Source organism: Fukomys damarensis, unplaced genomic scaffold (genome assembly GCF_012274545.1).
Source record: "Fukomys damarensis isolate Sample0158 unplaced genomic scaffold, DMR_v1.0_HiC HiC_scaffold_38, whole genome shotgun sequence".
Lineage (NCBI taxonomy): Eukaryota > Metazoa > Chordata > Mammalia > Rodentia > Bathyergidae > Fukomys > Fukomys damarensis.
In genome coordinates, this window is record NW_022900950.1 from 72,736,766 (window position 1) to 72,759,317 (window position 22,552).

Genomic DNA, 22,552 nt, shown 5'->3' on the forward strand with positions numbered 1-22,552 from the left:
ATACAAGGTATATTTGAAACATATGGTATGATGAATGCTTACTTTTTTTTTTTAGAAGAGCAGAAGCTTACTGTTACATTTTAGGCATAAAGTACAGTTACATTCGTCATTGGGATCTTGCACCTTTACAATATGTATCTTGATTCTTCTTTTTTCCCCATTTCCCTGCCCTCCCTGCACCTCCTCCTCCCTTCCCTATTTACAAAGACTTTGTTTCCATTTTTTTCTCATATTTTTTTCTTTTCCCTTATCTTTCCCTACCCCTATTTCTTCTACTCCTTTAGACCTTTTCTTCCTATTACACAATAACAATTATACATTTTGATCCTTATTTACACTTCTAGTTTGTCACACCAGAGAAACTGTTCAGTATTTGTACATATGTCCTATTAATTTCACAAGAGTATGGCCTCAATGTGCATCCACTTAGTTCTAAATGTCTCTAGTTTCTTGTTCTTTGCGACTGAGTACTGCTCCATTTTATTTTTTAAAAATCTTTATCTAGTCTCCAGTTGATGGGCAATTGGGTTGTTTCCAAGTTTTAGCTATTACAAACTGTGCCACTATAAACATGGATGAACATATATCCCTGTGGTATGATTCTTTTCATTCTATTGGGAAGATGCCCAGCAGAGGAATAGCTGAGTCAAATGGGACTTCCAATACTAGCTGTTTGAGGTATCTCATATGGATTTCCACAGTGGTTGCACCAGTCTGCACTCCCACCAACAATGGAGAAGGGTTCTTTTCTCCCCACAACCCCACCAGCATTTGTTATAGGTTGACTTCTTGATAGCAGCCAGACATTCTTTCTGGGGTGAGGTGGAATCTCAATGTTGTTTTCATTTGTATCTCTAGAATGAGCAATGATGTTGAACATTTTTCATATGTTTATTTGCTACTGTTACTTCTTTCAGAAATGTCTGTTTATTTCAATGACCATTTTTTAATTGGGTCTTTATATTTAGGGGGTCTGTTTTTTATTGAGGTCTTTAAATATTCTAGATAGTAGACTTTTACCTGAGGAACAAGTTGGTAAAAACTTTTTCCCACACTCTAGGTTGTCTCTTAACTCTGTGGTATAGGGCAGAAGCTTTTTAAAAAGATGAGATCCCAGTTGTTGATTCTTTGTGCTGGTTCTTTGTGCTACTGAGGATATGTTCATAAAGCCTTTTTCTATGCCAGTGTCTTCGAGAGTTGTGCCTAACTTATCTTCCATCATGTTTAGTGTTTCTGTTTTAATATTTACATCTTTTTTTTTCAGCTTTAATTGAGTTTCTTGGTACATTTTAGGGATACAGTACAGTTACATTTATTGTTGGGATCTTGTACCTCTACATGACAAGTCTTGATTCTCATTAGTTTAGTGCATGGTGAAAGATACGGGTCTAGTTTTAATCTTTGGCAGGCTGAAATCCATTTTCCAACACCATTTATTGAAGAGGCTATTTTCCCTCCACTGAAGATTGTTGGTTCTTTTGTCAAAGATGAGGTAAGTAAGTATATATGGAGTTATTTCTGCAGCATCTAATATATTCCACTGATCCTCAGGTCTGTTTCTTTGTTAGTACCATGCTGTTTTTATCTCAATGGCTTTGTAGCATAGTTTCAAGTTGGGTACTGTGACACCCACTGCCAGATCGCTGTTGCCTAGAATTTCTTTTGCTATTCTAGGTCTCTTCTCATTCCAAATGAATTTTTGGATTGTTTTCTCTAGTTCTGTGAAATATACTGTTGGTATTTCAATAGGGCTTGCATTAAATCTGTATAGCAGTTTTGGAAGTATGACCATTTTCACTATACTGGTTCTTCCTATCCAGGAACAAAGGATGTCTTTCCATTTCTTATATCCTCTTCAATCTCTCTTTTTCAGAAAGTTGTCGTTCTCAATGTAGAGATTTTTGCTTCTTTATTAGAAGGATTCCTAGATATTTCATTTTTGTGGGGAAATGCCATTATGAAAGAAACTGTTTGCCTAATTTCACTCTCAGTGAGCCTGTTTTTTGTGAACAAGAAGGCTCTTGACTTTTGGGTGTTTACCTTGTACCCAGCTACTCTCCTGAATCTATCAATTAAGCCTAGAAGTCTTTTGGCAGAGTTTTTTGGGTCTTCCATGTAGAGTATCATATCATCAGCAAACAATGACAGTTTAACTTCTTCTTTTCCTATTTTTATTCCTTTAATTTCTTTCTCTGTCTAACTGCTGTGGCAAATGTTTCCAAAACTATACCGAACAGGAATGATGATAGTGGACATCCTTGTCTTGTTCCTGAATTTAGTGTGAAGGTTTTCAGTTTTGATTTAGTAGGACATTGGCTTTTGGTTTTTCTTAGATAGCCTTTATCAAGTTTAAACTGTTTAAAAATTTAATACAGTGAAATACACATTGCCATTAATCCCCTCAAAATACTCCTCCTCACTCCAAACACGCTTCTCTCATCCTTCTTGCCACATTCTTAAGCTGTCCTAGAAATCTCTTCTATGAGTGTTTTTAGTTGCACTATAATTGACAATGTCCTGAACAGATTCAAAACAAACCTTCAATGTCATTTTGATTTTGGGGAAGAGTCAGAAAGCACACAGTGCCAGATCTGCTGAGTAAGACAGATGAGGGCACATCATAATGTTATGAGTCTGCCTTTCCTTTGGATGGCACTCAGCGGCAACATTCCCTGTATTTTTTTTTTTTAATCATACCTTGTAAAGACACTCACTAAAGAACTTCTTCAGAAAGTGCCAAGGATAATGGGATGAGTATTCTTGAAGCCAGGGAAGTATAATTTTAGGGAGACTAATGGCAATGTGTATTCCATAATAAAAACTTTTAAGCACACACATTTTTTGATCAGTCCTTTTATAGTGCAGTGATAATCATCTGCAGTTTATGTAATCTATAAGCTGTGATGCTCACACAATGAAGTTACCCAATGACACATTTCTGGGTAAATAATCTGATTGTTAAGTGATGCATGACTGTAAGTAATTAAGCATAGATATTATTACATGTTTTTTACAAAAAATTAAGTATTGTACATACTGGCATGGTATCATGTGGCGTTTCCATATTTGTAAACATTATATTAAATTACACTAAACATATCTTAAAAAATATCTGGCTCTTTAAACATTTACCATTTATCATGAAAATAGTCAAAATTCTTTCTTTTGAGATATATAGTGCAATATTATCTGTAGTTACCCTGCTCTGCAAGAGCACACAGAAGTTCTTACTATTACCTAACTATTATGCAGAAAGCCATTAGCCAATCAGTTTCTGTTTCTTCCCATTACATTCCCCAGCCTCTGGTAAATACTATTATACAGTATTTTCAAATTCTGAGATCACTGTTTCTAGACTCCACATAAATGAGATTATGTGTTAGCAGGTTATCTGTGCCTGACCTATTTCTCTCAATATAATGATCTCCAATTCCATCCATGTTATTACAAATTAAATGATTTTCTTGTGTTTATGGATGAACAGTATTCCACTTTATTTGTATTGTTATGGCTTGTACCTAGATGTCTCCCCAAAATCTTATACAGTAATTATGGGGCATTTTGGAAGAGGCTACATCTAAGGTATGTGATGCTAGGATTAAAGATGTAATGCTGGAATACATATGAGAAAAAGAAAAAATGGAAACAATGTCTGTAAATAAGAAGGGGTGGAGGGGTTAAAGGGAGGTCAGGGGAATGGAGAAAAAATATAAGAACCAAGATATAGCATATAAAGGTATGAATTTCCAATGATAAATGTCATCATTATTGTATACCTAAAATGTGCCTATAAATTTAATGAATAAAAAAAAAGATGTGATGCTCAGATTGAGGGTGTGATGCTCCGGCTGAGGGTGCCCCACCCTGGGGATGAGCGTTATCTACCCTCCGAAACCTGGACAGAGTATCAGGGACAGAAAGAGGGCTGCTGCAGTAGCTTGCTGTCTTTTGCCTGCCCTGCTTTGTCATGGACTGTTTCTCCTCTGTGAGACCTCTCTGCTATGCCACCCTGCTGTGGAGCCAGTTGACCATGGAATGAAATCTCTACAAACTGACCTACAATAAACATTTTCTCCTTTAACTTTTGGTGTCAGGTATTTTGTGTCAGCCATGAGATAAATAACTAAGATACATGTATACCATTTTATTAATCCATTCATCAGTTCATGGATATTCAGGCTGTTTCCATTCTTTCTCTTTTGTGAATAGTACTTCAATAAACATGACAATGTGGGTCTTCATTTGAACAACTGATTGCATTTCCTTTAAATAAGTACCTAGCTATTTAGCATTAAAATGGCTGGGTCACATGCTAGTATATTTTCAAATTTTGGGGGGAAGCTCCATATTGTTTTCCATAATGGCTGTGCTATTTTACATTCCTACCAACACTGTGAAATGTTCCTTCTTATTCACATCTTCACTAGCACTTATAATAAAAGAATAATCATTCTTTTTGGGGTACAGGGGCATGTCTCACTATAGTTCTGATTTGCATTTCCCTAATGATTAGTGATGTTTCTCATTTTTCACATACCCATGTACCATATAAACATTTGTATGTCTAGTTTTATTTTAAAAATTTATTTTGAGTCAAGGCCTCACTGGGTTGCTTAGGTTGGCTTCAAACTTGTAATCCTTTTTCAGCCTCCCAAGTAGCTGGGATTATGGGAGTGTATTACCATGTCAAGCTTCATTTGTATGTCATCTTTTGATAACTGTCTCCTGAGGTCTACTGTCCATTTTTTTGGTCCACTAATCATCTTTTAGGCAATTCCGTTTTTGCTATTGCATCTTTCGGGTTCCTACCAACATTTATTGAAGAGACTATCCTTTATGCCATGTCTGTTCTTAGCCCTTGTGTCAAAATCAGTTGGCTGTGGTTACACAGATTTATTTTTAGGTTCTCTGTTTGGTTCCACTGTTCTATGCATTTATTTTTATGCCACTACCTTGATGTTTTGATTAATACAGTTTTGCAGCGTATTTTGAAGTCAAGTGGTGTAATGCCCCTTTTTTCATTCTTTTTACTCAAGATTGCTATGGCCATTTGGGTTTTTTGTGATTCTATACTAATTTGAGTTTTTTTTCCTAGTTCTATGAAGAATGTCATGAAATTCTGATAAGAAGTCTATTGAATCTGTAGCTCATTTGGGTAGTAAGGAAGGACATTTTAACAACCAACCATGAATACAAGATGTACTTCCATTTTGCTTGTGTCTTCTGTGATTTCTTTCACCAATATTTTATAATTTTAATTGTAGGTTTTATTAGATATTGATCCATTAAGAAATCAAAGTGGTTCTGTTTTGCAAACTACTCATATTAATGATATTAATATAACTGGCATGTGAAGGAGGGTAAATTTGGTTTTCCAACAGACCAATTGCTATATCAATTTAATCAATATTACCTAGTTCCCTCATTTAGCATAGTTATGATTCTTCAAGTTGTACTAAAACATGATTAGAATGACATAATGATGGCTCATACTATGCCTGGAGACTTTCTTCAGTCAACAGATCATTGGCCCATTGGAGATATACAGAGGAACGTATGGAAAATACATAATGTATGGTTAATACATAAATAAATAAATACTCAATCACCAGGCTAGACATTATGCATGCAGAAAATGATCTTAAGTCTTTGGAAGAAAGGACCTCACTCTTCTGAGAAATATATTATATTATGCTTCTCAAAAAGGGATAGGAATTAAAATGTACAGATGGCACATAATGTACCAGGTATAATACTGAGTTTTAAAAGCATGTGATCTCATTTAATTCTCAAATCAACCCCATAAATTAGTGCTATAAATCCTATTTTACAGGCGAAGAACTGACGCTCAGAAGTCAAATGATTTTCTAGTAATTAATGGTTAGAACTGCAATATAACACTTTCTATTACTAAAACTGTTTTTAGGATATCATGCCTTAAGATGTTCATATTGAGCCTGTTAATATAGTCATTGTGACAGTTTATTATATTGGCACCAGTTTAAATTTCTCTTCTGTAAAGTGACAGATTTGAATGGAATTCAAAATACTCTTTATAAATTATATAAAAGTTCTATGTCATGCAGGTCAGCATTTACACCTGAGTACCTGGACTTTACTACATTCATTGAATATTTCTCATAAAATGATCACTTGCCTCAAACCTAGAATAACTAGATGCTTCACAAACATACAAACAAAGCAATCTGAAGATCGCTGCTCTGGCACTTAGAACCTTTATTTCTCTCAAACTTAGACCCTATCCTATATTTGTTGTTCTTCTTAAAATAGTTTACAAGTAGTAGGAAATGAAAGAGAAAGCAAAGAAATATCATCCCCATATAGTTTTTTCATATTTAAATAAATATTTTAAAGGCTTACATTGAACAACCTTGTAGCATGCTACATACAATACTGCATGCTTTTAATTCAAAACTTTCAGGAAATACAGAGAACAAATAACTGATTTTAACTAACATTTTAAAAGCAAAAATATATATATTGTGCTTTGCAACCTAGATAAATTAAAGCATTAATAAAAAGTATGTGCTCCTATTCACAAGGGAAAACAGGCTTATTATGTTTCACTTTCAGGTTTTTAAGACAGTTGGAAGCCAGTTCTTTGAATAGTTGCTGTCATCTCCTAGACACTTTCTAGTACTTTCAATTTTGAGGCAATTATTCACATTCTGAAGTGATTTATTTTCCCCTCTCTCTGCTACATTTCTTTCTTTCTTTTTTTTTTTTTGTTCACAATTACCAATACTGCTTTCTTTTATTCATTTAAAAATATTTTCTAAGTATCCACTGCTCTTTGGAAAGCACTAGATGAGGTCCTGTAACATACCTTTATGAGGGCATATATCTCTAATCTCAAGGCATTTACAATCTAATAAACTGGATGAAATAAACAGATATTTATATGGCATAAAATGCACACTGTAAGAAAATAAAAGGCCTGAGATTATGGAAATTCAAAGAAAGGAATGCTACCTCTGTTTGAAGGGATCAAGGAAGACTTTAGGGCAAAGAGCTTTTAGAGAAAGATCCTTAAGAAAGGATCAGTCTGAAGTGATACACAAATATGGTGGCATAATAGGCTTTTCAGACAGCATAAGTAAATGCATGGAAGTCAGAAAATTGGAAGCTGTCTCGTTTAGTTCGTTGAGTAGGAAATGAGATATGAAAGAGAGGCTCAGGCTATACTTTAAAAGACCAGGAATTACAAACTAACAAGCTTATATTTCACTTATTCACTCAGTCACTGAATCAACAATCACTTGAGCACCAATGATGCAAAAGGACCTCTTCCAGGACTGAAGATTCAGCATTATCTGATATTAAAAAGTCATTCTTAAAGACCTCACATTCTAAGGACAGAAACAGATATGTGAAGAGACAATTTTAATATATGCAAAAAGTGCCTTAGGAAATAGAGAGAGGACATTATCCAAACTTACACAAGGGCTTGTTAGCCACAAGTTGCCTGAAACTACTGACAGATATCAACTAGGACAATAAGAAAAAGGAAAAGTATTCTTCCTCAGGGAACTTCATTAATCATATAAGTGAGAAGCAATTGGGTATAGGCTAAAGTTAAGTGTTTCTAGAATTGTTGGACTATAAAACAAGGAGTGGCCAAACAGGAGTCCACAGAACAGGAAGGTGCCACATCATGAGGAATCACCTGGAGTCTGGTTCCTGGTTAAAAACATATGTGTGATACCTTTTCGGGCCTCAACAAATGCTCTCCCTGGCAGGCCTTACAGGAGCAACCTGCTCCCTTCATACTAAACATCAATGTACAACCCAACTCTTTGCAACCTCTGGAGGAGCTGCAGTCGGGGCATCAGGCCCCTTGGCCACTCACGCTCTTTGCACACTGAACCTTCCTATGCTAATGACTTCATTCCTACTCGGTCTCTTTATTCGCAGCCTTAGGGCTCAAGTACTTTTCAGGAACCTCTGCCAAAGTCCCCTTACTGGGGAAGGAAAGAAAAAACCTTGAAGACATGTTTCTCTTGTTATGGAGTCTGATTCAGTCTGTCCCAAGACTTTCCCACCCTTGAGTTCTTCCTCCTACCTCAAGGTCTACAACACTGCCCGAGCATTTAGTTTCAGGGTCCCTTGACAATGAGATGACTTCCAAGTCTGTACTGATCGACCAACTCTTGCAGTATGCCATTCTGTGTGCAGAAATGTAACTGGGAGAACTGGTCACTTCCACCAGTCACAACCAGTGGTGAAAGGCTTGCTCTCACTTCTGGTCTGCTGTTGTAATAAGCTAGTCCTCTGCTAGACAGCTAAGTTCTCTCCCCACTCACCTTAGTTCCTGGCAACCTGCTAAGGAGCCTGAGTTTTGTCTTGTAACAATGGGACGATAGGGAAGAGTTTTAAACAGGCATTATGACTACAGAACAATAACTCTGAGGAAAACATATAAAACTTAGATGAAAGGGAACCACGCGTAAGGACAAAAAAGATTTAATTTTCCTATTTTTTTATTTATCCTATTAATGTATAATAGAAATTAGCCTACAATTCTCCATGATGGAAGGTGGGCAATAAATATAAATAAGGGCAGTAAAGAAAAGTTAAAGGCTATAAGACAGTTTGTTCATAATAAAATGGATTACAAAGCATGTCAGTAAAAATTAACTGAATGTTGCATGAAGCAAAACAGTACAAGAACTAAAGTACAGTGATTCAATTCTGAAACAAAAAGAAAACATGGGAAAAGAACACGGGAAATGTCCAGCAGAAGCTATATTTCCTCACCTCAGACACAATATTCATGTCTTTTACTTGCATTCCACTGGTCTGACCAAGTCACATGACAGTCCCCCACTGGGTAGTAATCTCCCAACAAGAACTCTACACTCTGGAAAGTGACACACTAGCTGTCTGTGCCACAGATGACAATAGCACCATTAAGAAAAACAAAATGGAAAGAAAGAAAATTCAAGGGTGGGAGTGGGAGTCATGTTGATATCTTAAGGGGAACATATCAGAAAGCAACCTTTTAACAAACACTTGAAGAAGGTAAAGGCCTTGACTACAAATATCTGATGGAGGAGACCTTCGGGCATGGATACTAGTAATGTAAAGGTTCTGTGACAGACATACTTGGGGAAACCACAGAGCCAAAAAGAGGTCATTTTGGATAAAGAGTTACAGAATAAGTAAAGCTCAAACAGTTACTAAGAAGGCCAAATCAGTTTGAGACTTCATAGGTTAAGATAAAAATTTAACTTTTATTCCCTGTGGGATGAGGCGCCAGATTTTAAGCAGAGATATGACAAGATCTAACCTATGATTTAAGGTGATCACTCCGGTTGCTGCAAAGACCTGGCTTTAGGCGCAGAGGGTGATTGTTAGAAATCATTAAATCCAGTTTGGATGCCTCTGAAATAATCCAGAAGAGAATTATCCATGTTTGGGAGAAGTGGAGGCAGTCAAAGTAGAGAGAAGTCAGTGAATTCTGGATACATTTTGAAGAATGAATCAAAAGGTCATGCTAATAGTTCACAGATAGGGTATGAGACGCAAGGAAGTAATGATATAAGAAGGGTTTTCTCTGAGAAGTTGTAAGAGCAGAATTATATTATATGAGATAGAAGAAAATATGAGGAAAGTACATTTTGATTTTTTTAAAGGTTTCAAATATGATTTTAGAACTGGAAGTGGAGACACATTCAACAAGTGCAGCATCCTATATTCAACCCACAGCACCAAAAGAAAAGAAAAAAAAAAAGGAACAAGAAGAGTCAAAGCTTAGTTTTAATCATGTTTTATTTGAGGTTCCCATTAAAAAGCTATGGCAAGGACAAGGGGAAAAAATGAGAACCAAGACCTGTCATGTAAAGGTACAAGATCCCAATAATGAATGTAACTGTACTGTATACCTGAAATGTACCAATAAACTCAATTTAAAAAAAAAAAGCTGTGGCAGAGGGCCAGGGATTTAGCCCAGTGGCACCACACCTGCCTTGCAAACACAGGGTCCTGAGTTTGATTCCAGGTACAAAAAAAGAAGCAAGCCAAAGCAGGCCTAACTATTCACCAAGTCATGTTCCCCTTCTTTCTAGCTGCAAGGTAGTATCACATTTCCCAACCTCCTCGGACTGACGCCTGAGCAGAAATCCTTGGAGCCACTGCCTTCCACACCCACCAGAACTTTTTTAAAATACCACTGTCCACGCCCTCTCCCCTTCCATAGTCTTGATGCAGATGAACATAGCAAATTTAAAAGCTAAGCAAGCAGTCAAGAAGAGAGAAGTTGGGAGATAGGAAAAAATCACTATCAGAAACATGCTTTATAATCTGTATGATAAAGAAATGGAATTTTATTATGGCGGATCACCTACAGAAATTTTGGGATTTTCTTCAGTGAAGCAACGCATCCAGCCCAAACTAATGCAGACATTCATTTGGAGATGTGAAGTAGACACCGAATATGTGTGTAGAGTTTACAGGAAAGGACCTGACAGCTTAGAAGTTGAGAAGTCACGGGTGTTGAATGTTTGTATAATACAGGAGTGCACTGGCTGAGAGCTACCAGGAAGTGAGCACTGCCAGAACAGAAAAAGGAAAAATCCTGAAACTGAGACATGCGTCACTCTAATAACAGAGAAGCTTAAAAGATGAGAAAGCAGCAAGAAATTTTGAGGAAAGGCCAATGGAAGGAGGAAAACCAGAAGTATACAGAGTCACAGGAACCAAATAAAAAAGTCTTTCAAGGAGAAGGCAGGAATCAACTCTATCAATCATACCAATAAGTCAAGACAAAACTAACTGACTACTTGCAATACTGATATCATCGGTGACAATGGGGGAAAAGTTACAGTAGACAAGTACAGCGAGAGCCTGGGTGAAGTGAGTTCAAGATAGTGAGAAAGGAGAAACTCAGCATGTACAGAAGTCAAAATGACAAAAATGTCCAACAGTTCATTCATGTTTAGTTCATTAATCTGTAAAGGCAAGGACTTCTGTGCATTTTTTCAACAAGCTTGTTCAATAAGGCTTTTATACTTCAAGTACTGACACTACAGTATCAATTTCAAATTTGAATAGGAAGAGAAATAAATGAGAAATTTATTTCTACAAAATTCAATGGCAATGAAATAGCTCTAACAAGCAGCATTACTATCTATATTAATTTCAATAACTAAAATATGCATTTGTCTTAAAACTACCACGAATCAAGTATACACTGAATAAAAATATCTTATAATTACAACATTCATCTTGATTGGAAATAAAGCCCATAAATGGAAGAAAAGTGGTCTTCTAGACATTTAAAATATGTAACTACCAATTCATATAACCTAATGCCTGTGTCAGAGTTTCCGTACATTAATTGGGGCACAGAGAAGTCACAGAGGTTACACACCAATTTTGCTTCTCTTTAATCATATTAGCATGCTAACAGAACAAAATGCACTGTGGGAAGAGTCTGATCATTTCAGTTCTTGCCTTTATAGTCACATACATGGTTTTTGCAAGTCACTTCACTTACAAATTTATTTGTCATTATTTATTTCATTCATTTAGTTACATGTGTTAGGCTGGGTACAGAGCATGTGGGGAAAAAGGAAGACCCTGTTCTCCTACCACTTACACATGTGTAAATCAGAACGACTGCCAATCCATTCCACAGAACAAAGTCATGATTAGCAAATGAGGATCATGCAAGCATATGAATAAAAAGTAGAAACATTTCAAAGGGTTCATGACATTGCGTAAACCATTTCAGTAGGAAACACGAAGATTAAATTATCAGAGTTGTGGCTCTTTCAACTCCTTTTTAAGTGTTCAACCTTTTTTAAAGAAAATCAGTTGAAAGTCATAAATTCCCTGCTTAAAAATAATTTATATAGAATAAATTAACTGCATCTTTTTAATAGCAGGGAAACCTGCTTAAACAGTGAGACGCTACCCTGCTTAAGCTCCTTTTGTTATGCCTTCCTCAGCTTAGTGGTCTTATTGCAAAAGTAGCAAGTCAGCCTCCCAGTGGGCCACAACATTTTCTTTAATCACAGAAGTGTTAAAAATACTGTTTATTTCAATTACTTAGTAAATCTGCATCAAATATATATTACAAGGCAGCAGTTTACATCAAAAGATAAATGAATATTTATCTTAAAATCCACTAAAATCAATAATCGTATTAGAGAGATTAACACCAAGCATAATTGCTATATATTTTCATATTCTAGAAAAATAAATACTATTCGTGAAATAACTGTATATTGCATTGTAAAGGAAAGCATCATTTCTAAGTTTTATAGGATTATTATCAACCTATGTTGAAAAAAGAAATCAAAGAGAAGTACATGATGTTTAAATACCTTACGGTTTCATTTTATACTTTTCATTATCACGATGAAGTCTTAAAAGTAATTCAAAAGGAAAATGAAAGTATTTTACTCAGAAGATAGAGTCCATATGTTCTTCAATCTGGAAACCCACTGGGAAAAATGCATGAGTTTTTAAAAATCGAATTTTGACAATTGGAAGCTGATGTGGGGTTTTTTTCTCTCCATGAATATTTGAATCATTCTCAGGAGAAATAAATTGCCCTTTATCAAGCACAGTGAAGCTTAACACCTGCTTAACTCCAAATTACTTAGAAAACATTTAGCAAGTATTCACAATCTCACAATGAGGGTTTGTAATAAGCACTCATTCTTAAATGTAAGATATTTTTATAAGTTTAGCAAAAGAAAACATATCTATATAGTTGGTTGTTTGTTCTCATATTCTATCACTTTCAACCCACTTTTAATCCATCTATTACTATATAGATTTATAATTAATTCTATTATTTTTATGGGTAAGATTATAAAATATGGTGCAATTATCTATACATCTGTAATACCACTACGCTGTACGATTGAGGGCAGATTCTTTTTTTTTTTTTTTTAAGGATGCATGAATTCACACCTACTAGCTAAATGCCTAGCATCTTGTATGCCCTTAATAAAGCCCAACAAAATGATAAATATGTATTTTATTCTGATCATTCTTTCTTGGATCTCAAATCAAAGTGATGAGCAAGTTAAAATGATTTTGCTCTTATAGTCAAGGAAAAAAATGAAGTTCTTCAAGGACTGTCACTTTCATTGTTTTGTTTTGTTTTTTTATTTTGCAGAACTGGACTGAACTCAGGACCTTGTGCTTGCCAGGCAAGGAGTGTCACTTTTGTATACTACAGGACACACTGGATAACTTGTGCTCCTCTCCTAATGCACACAATACTTACTGATGTAATTTAACCTTTAAGAATGGATTCTATACCTAGTATGTGAAAGTTAATTTGTTAAGATACAATGACACATTTAAATGCCTAGACTAAAAACAGGTAACTAGGTTTAAAAAAATAACTGCATAATTTAAAGGCAAATAAAATAATATACATTTTACTATCAAATATGTGGTTTGTTTTTCCGTGGAGGAAATTAATTTTATTCTGTTGTTAGATTAAAAAGTATTCAAATGAAACCTCTTATGTTTGGTTGCTTCCCCTCCAGTATTGTCCCTACTTTGGGGAGAAACACAATAAAGTATAAAGAAGGCAAAGGATTTCAAAACAAGAACTTTCAGTAAAAATGACTGAAAAACATAACATGAAAATGGAAATTAATGCCATAAATGGTCCCCAAACATCTCCTTTGAAAGATGCTATTTTATGGTGATTCATGCGTTCTTTTTATACCTGATCTCTCCTATCACTTAAATTACTTAACTCTTTCAAGCTCTACTACTTTGAAAAGCTGCGTGCCTCCTAACTAGTTTTTTCTTTATTCTTTAACAACATATTTTATGTTCTATGTTATGTCTGGACATACTTTTTTAAAAAATGTTTAATTATCTCACTGTAACAATAATGTAAAAGCAAGTAGTATGTGGGAAAACAGTATCAGATGGGGAGAAATAATATGTAGATACCAGTTCAGACTTCATAATTCACTGACTATTGGGTGCTGAGAAAACCCACCTAACCTATTTTGGCCTCAATGTCCTTATCTACAAGATAAATGTGCTAAATTAAATAATATGTAAGTCCCTCCCACCTTGAAAGTGCTATAATTTTTAAAATATATTTTACTTATTGTACTCCATGTACCTGTCTGTATGTATGTTCAAACTCTTATTACTTCCAGTTCTTCAAAAATCTCAAAGAATATTGTTTAAGGAAAAGTATGGAATTAATTCTTTTGCTTCCTTTGTTTCTCCTGGGAGTAGGAAAAAAGAAGCAATAAAATACACCGTTCATGCACACTGTTTTAATCAGTGTAAAGGACAGATACAGGTGAACTTTTAACACAGGCTCCTCTGGATGGAAATCAAGAACACTTGGTTTGATTCTTTCTTTCTTCTTGCTACCCAGGACTGAAGACATATTACGGATGGAGAAGTAAGGGTAAGTTACATTTTTGTGAGCACACAGGGAAGGAGGTGGTAACACCTTTACTTTCTACAATCTGTTGAATGCCACAGGTTTGAAAGACACTTAAGTTCAGACAGAAGGGAACTAACAAGTTTAAGAAACTCAATTCCTGGTTTTATAATGTAATGGTCACTATTTCAAAAGCTAAAGACAGGGGTAGGGAATTAGCTCAGTGGTGCCACTGCCTACCTCACAAGTGCAAGGTCCTGAGTTTGATCCCTAGTACCAAAAAAAAAAAAAAAAAAAGACCTTAAGTCAGAACAATGAGTACATGAAAATAAGTATACAATCTACATAACCAAAATTATAAAAATTCTTCAAAGTAACCTGACAGGATCAACCTCAAAGGTAAAATTCTAGACCCACAAAGAAGAGAAGTACAATCCTGGCGGAACCAGGGATGCACCAGCCTAATGACACAGATGTAGACACTGGGTCCACACCATGGTCTCCTAGGACAGTTGCTGGGATGATTTCACTTCATCCCTCCCCTAATTTCTGCTGAGCAGCTGGCAACACTGCCCATTCACAGTCAAAGGCATTGTGGACTCTAGGCTTACAGAGAGGGCAAATCCCTAGCTAGACACTGATATGCAGAAAGAACAGAACACTTGTGCAAGTAGAAAATTTCTGGCAAATCCTACCTAGCAGCTTAGCTTGCCCACCGTATTTAGCATTTTGCTTTGGTTTTGTACATCACACCATTTGACTCAGTTATTTTACTCCTAAGTATGTATATAGGCTACAGAATTGCTCACATATTTTTTCCCAGGATTACAGCATCTCTATAAGGAAATGAGGTAAATGTCCACCAGTACAAAGCATTATTACACACTGGATACATGTATCACATTGTCACACTACATCCCATAATAGGTACAGTGAAATAATACAAACAATAAAATACAAGGCTCAAATGAACTATATTTTTTTCACACTACAAAATATTATCTACCTGCAAAGAGAAAGAGGCAGACAGATGAAAACAGCACTGAGTAGAACCAAACATCACGGCTCCTTTTATACATATATCTAAAGTAAGTTTATAAATGCAGAGGAGAAAATTGAAAGACATTGTATTAGACTCTTATCTCCTCACCACTGGGAGACTTTCTGATAGGTAGTAAAGGAACTTTCACATAATAACATATATTTCAACAAGAATGTATTTTATGTATCCTATATAATTAAAAAGAAAGCTGCTCAATTTGATATTTTTTGGCAGTGCTAAAATCAAACCCTCAGGTTTGATAACTACAATCCAGCTTTCTAAGGAGACTCTTTTGTTTTTATTGTTTTGCTTTGTTTTGTTTTGTTCAGATAGAGTCTTCCAGGTTTGCCTTGAATTGTCTCAGCCTCCGGAGTGCTGGGATTACAGGTGTATGCCACCATACCACCCAGCTCCAATTTGAATTTTACCCAAGCATACTGCTCTCTACCTAGATGAAAAATTTGTATACAATTAAGACAATATCAAAAGTTTTCAAACATTCTTCCTAGCACTCTACTAACTTCTTGAACTACCAGAATACCTATAAACCAAAAAGGTATATTCTGTTTGAATAGATTACATTATTGTTTTCACTTTCTAAACATTTTGATGAAAAAAGTTTTAAAAATTGATATTATTGTAGACAGCTAAGCTAATTAGATGTATTGTAGACAGTTGGACAGGGCCAGGCCCTCGAGGATGTCAATACAGAAGATTGAGGCCCATCTACTCAATGCCAACTCGCATTTCGGATATCTAGCAGGTTGGGAGTTATATTTCCCCGATTTGGATTATTTTGCTTGTCAAGATTACTTGGTGCCCTACATCAAAATCTTTTAAATATTTAAATGTTATAATGTTATTCATGAACATATTTTGTAGCAGCTACATTCTAACCCTCCATTCTCATTACGGATTCCTGACAAAAGACAAGAAACATACGCATCTGTAAAGCTTGGGCTGCTACTCAAGCAGCAGTTTAAATTCAGACTATGAAAATACACTGCTAACACTGGTTCCCAAGCAAGACAACATCTGATAAAAAACTCTACTTCCTGTCGCGAGCCAGATTGCCTTGGGCAACTCGGTCTGCGACTACAGGGGCCTGAACTGGCCACGCGTGAGCAAAGAGGCACACACTTGATACACAAGGAGTTTACTTTAGTTCCTCATCTCCGGATCTCTACCCCGCCCTCCGCGCCCGGAAGGGGTGGCAACATATATACCATAATGCAACCAATCAGCATACAGAGAACAGATTATTACCTTATAAGGATACATCAAACACCCACGGGAACATATCATGTGATCTACAGGAAAACTAAACCTAATACAAAATGGCTTCATAGGCTATATCATAAAATGGCGGAGGGGTGGATCTATGGTTCTCCACACTTCCAGCCTGAAAAATTATTTTGTCTTTAATTAACAAAATTTCAGCACACCTACTATTGGCATTCAGATCTTTTCTTCCATTTTTACAAAAGATATCAAGAAAGTGTCTTTCAATCAACAATGATAAGGATATTATGAGTCAATTGTCAAAGGAATCTTACTTGCATTTCTATTGAAAATACTAGTCTTAGTTTTTATTAAATTTTCCCTGTACTGAAAATGATTGTGACAATACTAAGTACAATTTAACTAAATAGGATTTAACTGAGTAGAGAAAAAGCCAAAGCTGCTCAGATAGGAAAACTGTGCTGAATTTTAATCTAGTTCTATACATTTTGTTGCATTGACAATTCTATGGTTAATGTTTACATATAACAGAAAATCCTAACTTCTTTGTTATTCAGGCTCAACTATTTACTAGTTAAATAATCTTGGTACAGCAACCTAGCTTCTGGAATGCTTTGCATTTAGGCAGGGATAAAGCAAGCACCTCACAGAACTGTAATAAAAATTAAGTAAGATAATTCAGTTAAGTACTTACCAGAATAGATGAAAAATTAACGAATATTACTGTCAACATTTTATAAATATGCATAAGGACATTACCATTCTTAAATGGTAATCATTTTAGTACCAGAATGGTGACTGATTTAACTATATCACAAATCTTAGTTTTGTTTTTTTCAGAGTTCATTGTTAATTCTTCTTAGATTCTATGATCTGTGAACTCAGAAAAAAAATTGCACAATAAAGTATTCAACATCATCCTTTTAGAAACTTGAGAAGATAGTTCCAAAAACTGACATACTGTACCAGTAACAAGGACATTATGAGAACTTAGACCATGGTAAAGACATTGTATGTTGCTTGTATTACATAGGTAAAATCACCCAATTTCCTTTAGTGGATGTCCCAATTTATAATTCAATTATTTTTTATTATTGGTTACTTTACATTATTTAAAACAACTCTTGCTTTTCTTATTAAAGAAGGCAGTAAAAACAACTCCAATTAAGGAAAATCTTTCCCATACTATTCATTGGTACTCAATTCCTACTCTACCAATTAAAAACCCAGACAAACACTATTAACCTTTCTCACTACACCTACAAGGTTCTATGTGTTTCCTCCTTTTAATAACCTCTATTTTCTCCTACCAGAGTCTTACTCTTCCCCAATTACTCTAGGGACAAAGCAATATGGCAAATTTAAAACTCTCCACATATAAATATAAAGGGAGATAGAAAATGTCGCTATCACAATTTTTGTCAACAAATTTGGCTTATTATTTGCAGCAAATCAGCTGGGTGTGGTGGGGCATGCCTGTAATCCCAGCAATCAGGAGGTTGAGGCAGGAGGATCACTGCAAATTTGAGGCCAGCCATGCTTGGCTACCTAGTGAGTTCAAGGCCAGCCTGAACTGCACAGTGAGGTGCTGTTTAAAAACAAACAAACAAACAAAAACCTTAAAAAAATTACAGTCAATATTTATAGTTTTTTAAGTCTTTTTTTTTTTTTTTTTCTGGTACCAGGGATCAAACTCAGGACCTTGTACTTGCGAGGCAGGCACAATGCCACTGAGCTAAATCCCCAGACCCTTTACTGTTTTTTTAATGTTTAAAAATGATACATATTTTCCTAACACACATATTAAAAATAAATGCTAAACAAAACTAGATAAAGTAAGAAACTAAAAATCAACCAAATCACAAAACAAATGAATATACGAGGTCATATACATTACTTAGCTCAATTTAGTTATTCCACAATGAATATATATTTCAAGACATCATGTTGTATACAATACAAACAATTTTTGTCAATTTAAGTAAAATTTTTAAATTTCAAACATTTTGGGGGGCTGGGTATTTAGCTCAGTGGTTCCGCTGCCTGCCTTGCAAGCACAAGGACCCGAGTTTGAGCCCTGATACAAAAATAAATAAATAAATAAATTTTAAATTATGTTTTCAAACCAGCCATGGTGGCGCATGCCTGTAATCCCAGTACATGGAAGGCTGAGGCAGGAAGATCACTGTGAGTTTGAGACCAGCCTTGGCAACAGAGTGAGTTCAAGGACAGCCTGAACTGCATAGTGAGACTCTGTTGCAAAAAACCCAAAATAAATTACATGTTTTCAGTTAATGAAGAACAAAGGCAAAATCTCAGGAGATACTAAAGTGATTTTTAATAAGAAACACTACTCCTTACTGGGTTATTTAACATAATTATTTGTTTCTAAGAATCATTTGCAATCCAGGAAAATAACCTTCCATTTTTTGAAATATAAATTGAACACACAAAGCATAAAATTAATGCTTTAAAACAACTGTAAGAAGTGGAAGACAGCGGAGAAAGTGCAATGAGGAGTGTTGTCAAATCTCTCAAAGAGCTGTTCAAGCCCTGTGGCCACTTTTTCTCCCCACAACCACCACGTGAGGTCTGCAATGACCACAGTTTCAGTACACATAAATCACACAGGTGAACAGGGCAGGGGCAGCGTAGATGCCACTTCTTCTTTACACTACAAGTGACTGAAAGGAAAAGCCAGGCCATTAAAGCTTCTCCAGGGAGTCCCCTCATATAAACATTAACATAAACTATGCATGCTGTTATAAAAAATTCTGTGAGAAATACTACATATATGCAGCTATGCCCAGTATTTGCTTAGTTTCCCTCAAAATAGATCTTATGTCTTAACTCAGTTATTTCCAATGTTCTAAAAGAATTAGATGTACATGGGAAGCTTTTAATGCCCATCAGCATTTCTTGGAGTAAAACTCTGGTACCAGTATCTTTTCCACTGCTTTTCATGTGATTCCATGATACAGTCAGGATAAAAAAAAAAAAAAAAAAAAAAAAAAAAAAAAAAAAAAAAACACACACACACACAACAACTGGAAGAGTTTATTTACATTTCTCACAGACTTAGCCACTGCCTTCTGCAGCTGGGACTCCAAGGTGGGGAAATCTTTTGCCAACTTCATGTGCAAAAAGGACTTTCATCCTGCCTCCAAGTCCAATATCAAGAAGGTGTGGATGGCAGAAAAGAAAACATCATATGGTAAGAAGAAATGAGAAGAATTAATACAGCAGTATCTTAAAGAACAAGAATCTTAAGACAACAGATTGCTTATAGGAAATGAACGTGTAAAGAATGGCCTTAATTTCATGTATGAGGCCCCACTCGGAGCTAAAAAGTCATAAATGGGGTCATGTTAACACAGATGGAGAAGGTCCTTTGTTCTGTCTTTCTGGAATCAAAGCAAGTTCAGTTCCCACTGATGGCTAGGACCATCGATGCACCCCTTGGAGCTAAAAGCAGAGAAACAGTGGGTTTGCACTGAAACAAAATATAGTGGGGAGAAACTTTGTAAATGACCCATCGCAGGCATACATTACAAGCGAGGGTGAAGAAGATCCAGAAGTTTAATTCTTAAAGTCACTGACAACCAAACAAAAGCAGAAACTTCTCAGGAGATCAGACAGGCTTGAAAAGAAAAAAGACAGAAAAAATTAAAAGTTACGCAAGAGCAAAAGTAAATACAAAAAACAACCGCAAATCCTCCTCCTCCTCTTCTTCACAGACTTCAGAAAGCAGTAATGAGAGTGACAACAAAGGAAAGAAAATAGAAAAGAAGAGGAAAAAAGAAAAAGATCTTAGGAAGTCACAACAGTGCTTCTGAAGAGAAGTCTTAAAAAGAGAAAACTTTCTGAAGAATCCTTAGCAGTCACAGTAAGAAGGAAATGCCTAGGTTTATGAAACAAGAGAATTCTGGGGAGAACAGCAGACGGAGCCGGTCTGCATCTGACCAGAAGTCCAGAAGCCGCCATCTTTGCCCAGAGACGGGAGGAGCTGAAGGAAATGCGATGAGCAGCAGAAGCCACAGCAGGGAACAGAGCAGAAAAAGCCAGAGCCCAGTCCTCCTAGTTACGAGCAAAGGGAGATAGGGAAACACAGTTCAAGCTACGGGCGGAACAGAATGACACCAGCAGCCAAGGCTCTGATAGATACAAAGATAAGGGACACACAGAGGGCACTGAGGAGATAAATGACGAAGGGACATGGAGAAGGAGGCAGAAGTAGGGAGAGAATAAAGAGACTGTGTGTGCAATTTAAACATATCTCCACTTTGTTACTGAATACTGTGCCGTTAGCAAAGGCTAAAGTATGTACTACCATCTTTCTCATAAAAAAGCAGTCTTTTGATTTCCCATCTCTTTATACTATTATTCCAGGTAACTGCTGGTAACTGTTTCCTGTGCCCTGGACCAGATTTTTTAAAACCTATATATCTCTGGGACATTTTTTTGTTCAAAGAATGACAGTACATTGGATATAATTAAATTTTTCCTTTTGTCAATTCAAATTTGTTATTAGTTTTATAATTTGAATTTGCTTGAAGTAAAGTGTAATGGTTGAAATTCATTACTGTGAATTAAACAGGACTTTTATAAAAACAAACAACTGAATTACCCTAAAGAACTTGCCTGAATTCTATATATTCATATTTAAATTTTTCTACCCTACTTAACAGCTGTATAACCTTGGGTAGTTAACATGACCCTGAGTCTTCATTCTCACCATCCATAGAAGGAAGGGAACTGTCCTACATGATCTGCAACAATCCTCTTTACAGCATTCAGCATTGGCATACGAACAACAGGGCCTCAAATAAGTTAAATGCTGTACATGCTGTACTAAGATTTCACAGTCAATGCTTTCCCCATTTCCAAATCTCATACAGAACTTAAAATCAGTACCAAATTGTATTTATGAAAACTATCTTTAACAGTTTGTTCTTTATAAATATCTTAAGTTTTTGGTATGTGTTCCTCAATGACAAATTTAATTACAATGAAATGTGAACTCACTATATTTCACAGGTGCATTTTCAGTATCACATATCATTAAGATTTATCCTTTATTGTAACAGATACCAAAAAAATAAAAAAAGATTAGTTTTTATTTAAAAGGTTTTCAACTAAACCAACAATTTTCATGCAAAAACTGCACTAGACTTTATAAATTAAGTACATATATGAAATACTCTCAGAAATAACCAGCAAAGATCTAACTTGAAGCCATAATACTTAGTAAAATAATTCAGGCACAGAAATTTAAATATTGCATGCTTCCTCTTATATGAGAATCTCAAAGTATAAATAATTTATAGAGCAAAATAAAAGACAGTAGGAAACAGGGAGGTAGACCTTTGGCAAATGGGCAGGGGCTAGAGATAAAAGGGAGGGAGAGGGACAGGGAAGAGGGAAGTAAGACGCAATAGGCATGTACACATGTACAATCCCCACAGATGAATGCATGTAGTACATACTGCAAACATGGACTAATAAAAAAGCAACAGCCAAGAATGCCATTTTTAACATGTAAATACTTACGAGGCAGGCGTGGTACCACTGAGCTAAATCCCTGACCCTAATTTTTATGGTTTTAATGTAAGTCATTAATACTAACACGCAAGTAGTTAATCTTTAAAATATTTCTACAGAACATCAATTGCAACTTGAGTTGCTTTCAAATATAATTTTAAGGCCAAATTAGATATTTAAAGTACTAAAACTGAACAATGACAAATTTCTAAAAATAAATATAAAGTATATTCAGCCCTCATAAGATATATGATATTGAGGGCTAGGGATTTAGCTCAGTGGTGCTGCACCTGCCTCGCAAGGTCATGAGTTCAATCTCTGGCACC

At 35.6% G+C, this 22,552-nt stretch overlaps 1 protein-coding gene and 1 pseudogene across 3 annotated transcripts in view; one reads left to right on the forward strand and one right to left on the reverse strand.

Moving 5' to 3' along the window:
• Lrba (LPS responsive beige-like anchor protein) overlaps positions 1–22,552 on the reverse strand; it is a 452,811-nt gene that overhangs the window by 280,804 nt on the left and 149,455 nt on the right. The window lies entirely within an intron of this gene.
• LOC104868131 lies at positions 19,198–20,887 on the forward strand (annotated as a pseudogene).